Here is an 8,843-nt window from a genome sequence, read left to right on the forward strand (position 1 = left end):
TAACGGAGGAAAATGACCTGACTGAACTTGAGTTTTTGTGTTGTCATGATTTACACCAATCATAATACAAACATTTCTTTTGAACAAATTTATTTGTAATATATTCTTATTAGTGATATTATTTATTTGCAATCTAAAAAGGTCCAAGTGTTGTAAAGCTCTAAAATGGACAAGGGTCCAAACTGTAACGGTCTTTGGAATTTTTTGGGTCCTCGAGGTCTTTTGGGGGGGGGTCTTTAAGGGTCTAAGGGGGTTCGGCAGTCAAAATGTATATTCCAACAGCACGTAATTTTGTTTCATACAATCCTCTTGAAGAAGTTCTGTCACTCAAGCTCTTGGGTCTCACTATCTGCCATGATCTTTCCTGGGAAAACCACATTTCCAATCTGGCCTCCAAAGCCAGTTGCCGACTGGGCATCCTCCGTCGTGCGGTCCTTTCTGGACACTTCTGAGCTCCTCACCACATACAAGGCTTTCACCCGCAGCTCAATGGAATACTGCTCTCCCCTCTGAGCTGGTGCTCCTGCCTCACACCGAGCTCGGCTTCAAGCTATTGAAACCAAAGCATTCAGAATCATTGGAATCTCCCGCGATGATGCTGATTCTGAGGGCCTTTCACTTACTCACCGTAGGTAGGTTAGGTTGGTGGTCTTTCTGTCTTCTACCGACTCCTCTCCGGCCTTGCTCCCCCAGCTCTGTCTGTGCTCTGCCCCCAAATATTCCTTCAGGATGCACAAGATCTGCCAGCAACCCTCTTATGGTTAAACTGCCAAAATCAAGACTCTCTGCTCACCTTCACTCTTCCATTCCTCTTTTCTCCCGCCTCTGGAATAAACTCCCTCACTCTCTTCAATCCCACTCCTCCCTCCAGGTCTTTAAAACAGCTGTTCACCACCATCTCTTATCTTCCCCCATTCAAAACCTTGATCTTTTCTACCACTGTTAAAACACCCCAAATCCACCTCTTTCAATCCCCAACTTCTTTCCTGAAATTCCTAGTAATGTTCATTTGCTTTATACCGTGTACCCCTCCCCCTTCCTCCCCAGCCCCCTTCCTTCCACAGATCTACCGACGTCCGTTCTCTTCTGTTGTTGTGCTTATGTGCTTCCCTCTCTCTCCCCCTCTTGGCTCCCGCTCCCTTCATTGTATGTTTTATGTGTCTGTGCATGTTTTCATGTTCAATGTGATCGCTCTTACACGAGCCTCGATTCTGTATTGAAACAAATAATAATCATAATTAATACACAGGATGCAACTGACATACTCCGGGCCTCATCGCGCTTCAGCGAGCCAGCATCGCTCGTCCACCCGTCGCTCTTGCTTGGAAAGCCGCGGCTCTTCCTCCTCACGACCACCAGCAAGATCTCCAAACACGGACGTTCACGATCACTCCCTTGAGCCCGAGAAAAATGCCACCGTTCGTACGAGGTCCAGGCGAGAAAAAGCGCAAGAGGGAATTCGGTCAGAGCCAAGGAGAAGAGAGCAAAATGTCCGCTAGAGTGAAAAGCCAAGAAGAAGAGAGATGTCCTCAAGCGTGTTCTTTTATCACCCAGGCTCTGACGTCATCTGGAGTGCTTCGCCAATCAGCGAATCGCTTCCTACCAGCCCTTCCCTGCTCTTATCAGCAAGTCCCATCTTACCCCGGGCTTGTACCAATCAAAACCCCGACCAATCACTGCCCTTCTGGGCGTGGCCCTCGGCCCGCCCGTCCTGTGCGCTTCCAAAGTCAATGTCATCTGCAGCAGTGCTCAATGTCCTGGCTTCTGGTAGGTTTTAATCAGGGTGTTTAAATGTGCGCGATTGGCTTGTGTCTATGGTGTGGTGCCAAAAGGGACATAGGAAATAAATTACAGAGGTAATGACATACAAGGAATAAATTACCCATAATCCCTGACCTAATTAATATAATATACCCCACTCCTCATAATGGGGACGAAGATACACCTCACACGACATCCAGGCTAATACAAATTCCCTACTTACTAGTACCCGACTGCAAAGCCGCAATGAGCCGGCGAAGCCAAAGCCTCTTGTCACTATTTCACCCATCACGATGGCATCAGTAGGTTAGGTAGTTGGTAGTAGGTAGGTGTAGTAGGTACCGTAGCTAGTTCAAAATGACACCATTTGCATTCTGGATGAGATTAAAATTTATAAAATTTCCTTCTTGATTAATTCGGTGAATTCCGTCTCAATTTCGGATATTTCCGGCCGTGAAAAACTATGCCCTACGGCCGCGAGATTTCTAAAAAATAACTTTGTCAAATTTAGAATATTAGACGCCGTTTTCAGCCTCCGAAACGTGGTAATAAGCTTTTTTGAAATATTTTTTCAAAATACGTACTCGAATCTCATTGGTTCCGGTGTTTGGTGACGATTTTCGTTGAAGATAACCAGGGTCCGTGCGGGCCTGGGGAACAAGGTTGGTCTTGAAGTATTTTAATTACAAATTAGAGGTGCATAAGATTGTGAATCAAAAAAAGACGGGTGAAACAAACTCCTTTTGAACTTTTTCGCAATTTTTATGCATATTTCCGCATCTGCAAGATGGCGGCCTCCATGGAGCGATTTGGTGCGTCAAAGCTTCGAAATTCTCAAAGGATTCAGAAAAATCTGGCTTTTCAACATAATACGTACTCGTTCATTCACAACACCGGCTTCGCCGGCTATTACATGGTGGTTCTTCTTCTTCATCGCGGCATATGGAGCATGCTAATGTATGCACTGTGCCTGGTCTATGGTATCATTACCCCCTACAAACGTAACAATATTTTGGTCACAAATATACGTAACCATGATGTGTTTGCTCCATAATAATAAGATGGTGTTTAAACCAGGACAAAAAGAAACTCACTCACAGATAAAACGCAATGACGTGTTTTAAGTGAAGTCCTGTTGATAAAAAAAAATCATTTGCGTTGTCTCTCCAACTGTTTCCGAAGAAGGATTGGATTCCTCGGTGTGGAGCCGTCGTGGCTCGAGATGGTGTGAAGAGCAAAACCGAGTTTGCTCAACCAAACCAGCAAAAAATCCACTTCACTCAATGGTTGTGGTGGTGTGGAACAGAAGTCACTATTAAATATTGACGGGTGTATCACCTCAAATAAAGGAAAAAAGTCCTGCAGGGAAAAAATCCTCAAACTACATTTCCTGACCCTGACACGAGCTCTTAGTCTCAGCATCTCTTCTTAGTGTCCGCAGCACCCATTGGCTATCCGAAAGGTCTTCACCGATTGGCCAATAATATTCACACGAGTTTCTTTCTCATCACCGCCATTAGCAAAAAGAAAGACAATTTTATAGTGTTCAGGGGAATCTCAATGTGTATGTGGGATACCTTGTTTCCACGCACCCACTCAACTCGGGTTGAAAACCGTGCTGCCCCGACCTCCCGCAGCCCGTGGGCATCGCTAGCCGAGTGGGGTTTCATGTGTGCCGCTAGGCCTGACAACCATGAGATGTCGATTTCATACCTGAAATGTCTATCTTCACCTAGCGATAAACTCACATCTTATCTTCTTAATCATTCGTAACCTGTTCTCTTCTACTTAGCCAGCCAGGGCTTGTGAAAGATTCTCATAGGCCAAAATATGATATCTTTCCTTTTGGCTTCACTCAAAATACATGTCCCCCTAGGGTGGTTCTTAGCTACATAAGGCAAAAAATTTGAATTGTTTTACTCCTAACCTTTAATTTTTTTGGTATTGAGGTAAAACTTCTGCCTGTGGAATATTTTTTGAATACATCAAGTTTTAGGGGTTGCACAGTGACTCATGGTTGCCAGCCACTCAATGGTTGTGCCCGATAAGTGTTGATTTCCTGCAATCAGGAAACCTGTTGCGATGTTCTGTCACAACTTGAAGCAGATACTGGGTTTGCTTTTCATCCCTTGTCAGGAGACGATTGTACTCTTCAATGAGAGCAACTGCATACACCAGAGTACAGCTGTACTATATTCAATTAAATTAAAAACAACTTCAAAATGTGCAGTACATAGCAATGTCATAGGTCAACTGTAATGGTCAAAATCATAATGTCATACACGTGGAGTGCACGTGCACGTGTCATACACGTGCAGTGGAGAATAAATAATCAACTCCAAACATTTATGCGAGCCAAATATGTGAAATTACAAACTCCGTGTGCAACCCCTAAATTTAGTCCAAATGGCTTAAAATTTCACCACAAGGGTTTTTTCATACAAACAATTTTTTTTAAATGTTAGGAGCATGACTTTACTAACTTTCATTTTAAAGAACCAACCTAATATATACCTACTCGTCACCGGATTGGACAGACAGTGGTTCTCATACAGTCAAACTTCCGTTCACTTTGGTAAAGGGTTCGGATAACATGCAGGAAATGAGAGGGCAAACCGACACCAAGCCATATCAGCCTGTTTGTGACGACTTGGGTCAACTATAACGCATACTCTAGACTCAGGTGCTCGTTCTGAACAAAAAGTGCATCATTAACTGAACATATTACTATTAATATTGCTGCGGTTTTGAGATTGGCACATTGAAGTCATTAAAGGTTAAAGGTTTGCCCCCCAGAGTTAGTCACACGAGCAACATATAGGCCCATTTGTAGTATAGTTATGTCTTAGTATGTGAAAAAATAGGCCATTTCCCCTCTTAGTACCTGCGTTGTGTAAAGACAGGAGAATAGGCCCCCCAATCATTTTGCTCCAACCTCCATTCTACCTCTATGGGCGCAATCCACCCCGCGTCCCATTTGGTGGGCGCAATCCACCGTCCCTAGTCAAGTTAACACGAGGTGGGCCTCGGAAGGTGAAGGAGGGGAGCGGGGTCGGGGTGAGCAGCGTGGGGGGACGGTAAGAGCCACTAGCCAATCAGAGCTAGAGCGGAATGGCGTGAAAGGGCGTGGTGAAGAGAGTCTGGTGAGTTCCAGAAGGTTCGCGGGGCGGGTCTATATAAGCCCATAGAGCAGAGCAGTTAAGAGGAAGCATCGTTCATTTTTTCAGGAAAGCACCAAATTTGGCACAGATGTAGTATGGACCTATACAATTGTTTTCCTGAGGGGCGCCCAAAAATTCAGAACCCCTGGTGGCCGCCATATTGAATTTCAACATGACCGCCCTCTGTGACCTATTTCCCTCAATAACTTCTATACTATGAGTGGTCTTGGTCTTGTATTGTGGTCTTGGAAATAGCACACTACTTTACCTACCAGTCACACGGTGTGGAGGAACTCTGGATTGCCATTGGCACTGGTAAAAGCTACCGCTACCTTGCCATCCATAAAATTGCCACCGGCCTTGGCCGCAGGAAGGAAGAGTCTTTGCCATTATTTCATGCCTTCACTGGCTGCAACACAGTGTCCTTTTTTGCCCAAATTGGGAAAAAGACAGCCTGGAAGGCTTGGGAGGCATACCCCAGCATCATGCAGACCTTTCATGCTCTCGCTTATAGGCCATCTGTGGACGCTATTACTATGGAACAACAGAGCATAGAAAGATATGTTGCCATCCTCTATGACCGGACTACCGAGATAAAGACAGTGAATGACATGCGCCGACACTTGAAGTTAAAACTGCGACTGTGTGTAACTTTGATTAATTAATACCATTCCATTGTTATCAGAGACCAATAAAACAATGTGTATCACTTGGAATTGAAATTTTACCTAAAATACGATGAGAGATTCAAGGAAAATGGAAACACCATGGTGGCCATCTTGAAATTAAAGATGATGGATACCAATCTTTATGCAATTGATCCCATTGGATTCAGGGACCATGAAAACATGGAGTAAGACACTGGAACTGTGGTGTTATCGCTCATCGTATAGAAGTTATTGAGGGAAATAGGTCACAGAGGGCGGTCATGTTGAAATTCAATATGGCGGCCACCAGGGGTTCTGAATTTTTGGGTGCCCCTCAGGAAAACAATTGTCTAGGTCCATACTACATCTGTGCCAAATTTGGTGCTTTCCTGAAAAAATGAACGATACGCCCTATTTTTCGGTCTTAACTGCCTAAGTAATACGAAAAGCCCTCGAAAGGACTTGCACCAGTGGCGCGATAGGACTTGAGGAGAAAAGAATGTGCCAGAGAATTTGCATCACTCGCCGTTGTTGAACTTTGACCCTCACAATAGAACGTGTGCGCCAGGGGAGAGAGGAAGAGGCGTTGGCCGTACATGTACGCGGGCGCAGCCAGACGCGCCGGTAACGAATATAGTGCATTTCGGTCACGCGAGTGAACGCGGCCATAACCGCGAGTGAATAACCGCCAGTCGCGCCAAAGTCCGCCCTCTACCGTGCGCCCCGAGATAACCCGATTGTTCAGGCGACACGCTATGAGCTCCTGCCTTCTCCTGCCTCCATCTACACGGGACATGCCGGGGACCGGAGAGAGCTGCACGAGAGCCATCCCTGGACACGCTGGAGAACATCATCCTGCCCATCTGCAATCCCCGTGTGAGTGTGCGTGTCAGACGGGTCCGTTGTCCTGGGGTATTAAGTAAGACTGTATAAGGCTTGCTCTGTGTCCCTTTCCTTCTACCAATCCTTGTATCGTGTAAATAAATTCTGTTCTTCCTTCTGATTCGATCGTTCCCGTGATTTCTCCATTGGCTAAGCTTGGTACGAATAGAACCGCTTGAATCGGGTTCCACCATCTATAACGGTGCGGATCACGTGTACGCAACCGCTCGGCGTATCACCAACACACGTGGTTCGTGCGAAGCTTATTTCCTCGCTTCAGGGCAGCGCTAGTACTTAGATAACAGCGAATTTGGTCCCGAAACCCTATTTAGCGCTGTCCGGAAGGGACCTAATAGGTCCCGGGTCGCGTCAGGTCAGTCAAGACAAGGGGACTAATCCCCCCTTGGTAAGGGAAGAAGGCCGGTGACAGATCCGCAACAATATTATGGTGCACCGCCATCTTGGCCCAGGCCCATATAGCTGCATCATCCATGCACCTTATATTGCAATTATCCATAGCTTTATTGATTTATTTATGCCTGGTGTTGGCTTCACGGTTAAGGTGGCTGGCTTTAAGATCTTAGGGTCTTGCGATTGATGCCCTGTCATTCTGTATAAATAACACCAAGTGGGTCGACTCAGTCTGTCATCCTTCCGAGGCTGGCAAAATGAGTACCAGCTTACTGGGGTACGGTAATAAGTGCACATCGGATTTTTATGTGAAAAAAGAAAAAATATTTTTTCACATAAAACGGCTTTTTTGCGCGCAAAAAAATTATTTTGCTATTTTCGGAGAAAAAAAATATTTCGCCCTTTTTCGGGAAAAATAAAATAAAATGCCCTTTTTGGTCGAAAATATCTGTCAACGCTAAAAAAAATTAGGGTATGTTTCGAAATTTTTAACTGCGATCTAAATTTTTAGCTGCGATCGATCTCAAAAACAAAACGTTGCGTCCACTTGCGTGCGTTGCGTCCCCAGCGTGTACAGCAGTGAGGCGGTGTACTACAGTGAGAGAGTGTACACAAAGTGTGAACAAGTCTCCTATCAAGATGAGTGCTGCTCTTCATGACAAGTGGCTGAAGGAATTCAACGCTGGCGGCGATGGGGCCACCTTCAAGTACGTGTCGAGTGACACGGCTTTCTGTCGAGCTTGTGAAAATACTTTCCGGGCGAAGCAGAAGTCTGAGCTGGCCCAACATGTCTGAGGAGACCGCCACAAGAGCAACTTGGCCTTGAAGAAGAAGAGGACGGTCACGCAAGCCACCATGGAGGACTTTGGTGGCGGAAAGAGGCACAAGTGCGACGTCGTGGCTCAGGAGCTGTGCCAGGCCATGCTGGCCGCTGGCATCCCATGGTCGAAATTGGAAAACCCTGCCCTCCGGTCGTTCCTGGAGAAGCACATCACTCTCCAGATCCCCGATGAAAGCTGGATTAGAAAGCACTACCTCGACAAGTGCTACGACGAGGCCTTGGCGGGGATCCGTGCCGACCTCGGACAGCAGCCCATCTGGCTGTCCGTCGACGAGACGACCGATTCGGCAGGTCGATATGTGGCCAACATCATCGCGGGACGCTTGTCCAAGGAGGGGTACTTTCGTCCCCACCTCGTCCAGTGCATGTTTCTGGAGAAGACCAACTCCGGGGAGATCGGGCGCGCAGTCAATGACACGCTGCGCTATCTTTGGCCTGATTTCAAGCCGGAGTGCCTCAAGGTCCTCGTCAGCGACGCCGCGGCCTATATGATCAAGGCCGGCCATGCCCTGAAGAAACTCTTCCCGGACTTGCTGCATGTGACTTGCGTTGCCCACGCGCTCCACCGTGTCTGCGAGACAGTCCGAGAAATGTTCAAGGACGTCAACGACCTGATTGCCACGACGAAGAAGGTGTTCGTCAAAGCCCCGTCACGTGTTGTCCTTTGGAAGGAGCAGCAGCCCAATCTTTCTCTCCCCCCGGAGCCCATTCTGACTCGGTGGGGGACGTGGATCGACGCCGCGGTGTTTTACGCCGAGCACTTCGAGGCCGTCAAGGACATTGTGGACCAGCTGAACGATGACGACGCGATGGCAATCCGGAGTGCCAAGGACCTGTTCGGAAAGGCGGACATCAAGCTCAGTTTGGTCTTCTTAAATGCCCACGTGTCGTTCATCCCGAAGATCCTTAAGCAGCTGGAGGAGGCCGGCATGGAGCTGGCCAAGGCCTTCCAGCTCCTTGATCAGGCCAAGGAGGAGCTCGAAAAGATCCGAGGCTGCCGTAAGGAGATCCTGCTCACCAAGTTCAAGGCGGTGCTGCAGCGCAATCCCGACATTGGTGTGCTGAGGACAGTGGATTTGATCCTGAATGGAGATCAGCACGGATCTGAGGTTGGTGTGCCGGCTGGAGTCAAGCATGCCG

The sequence above is a fragment of the Myxine glutinosa genome, chromosome 7 (genome assembly GCF_964187855.1).
Source record: "Myxine glutinosa chromosome 7, kmMyxGlut1.1, whole genome shotgun sequence".
Classification (NCBI taxonomy): Eukaryota; Metazoa; Chordata; class Myxini; order Myxiniformes; family Myxinidae; genus Myxine; species Myxine glutinosa.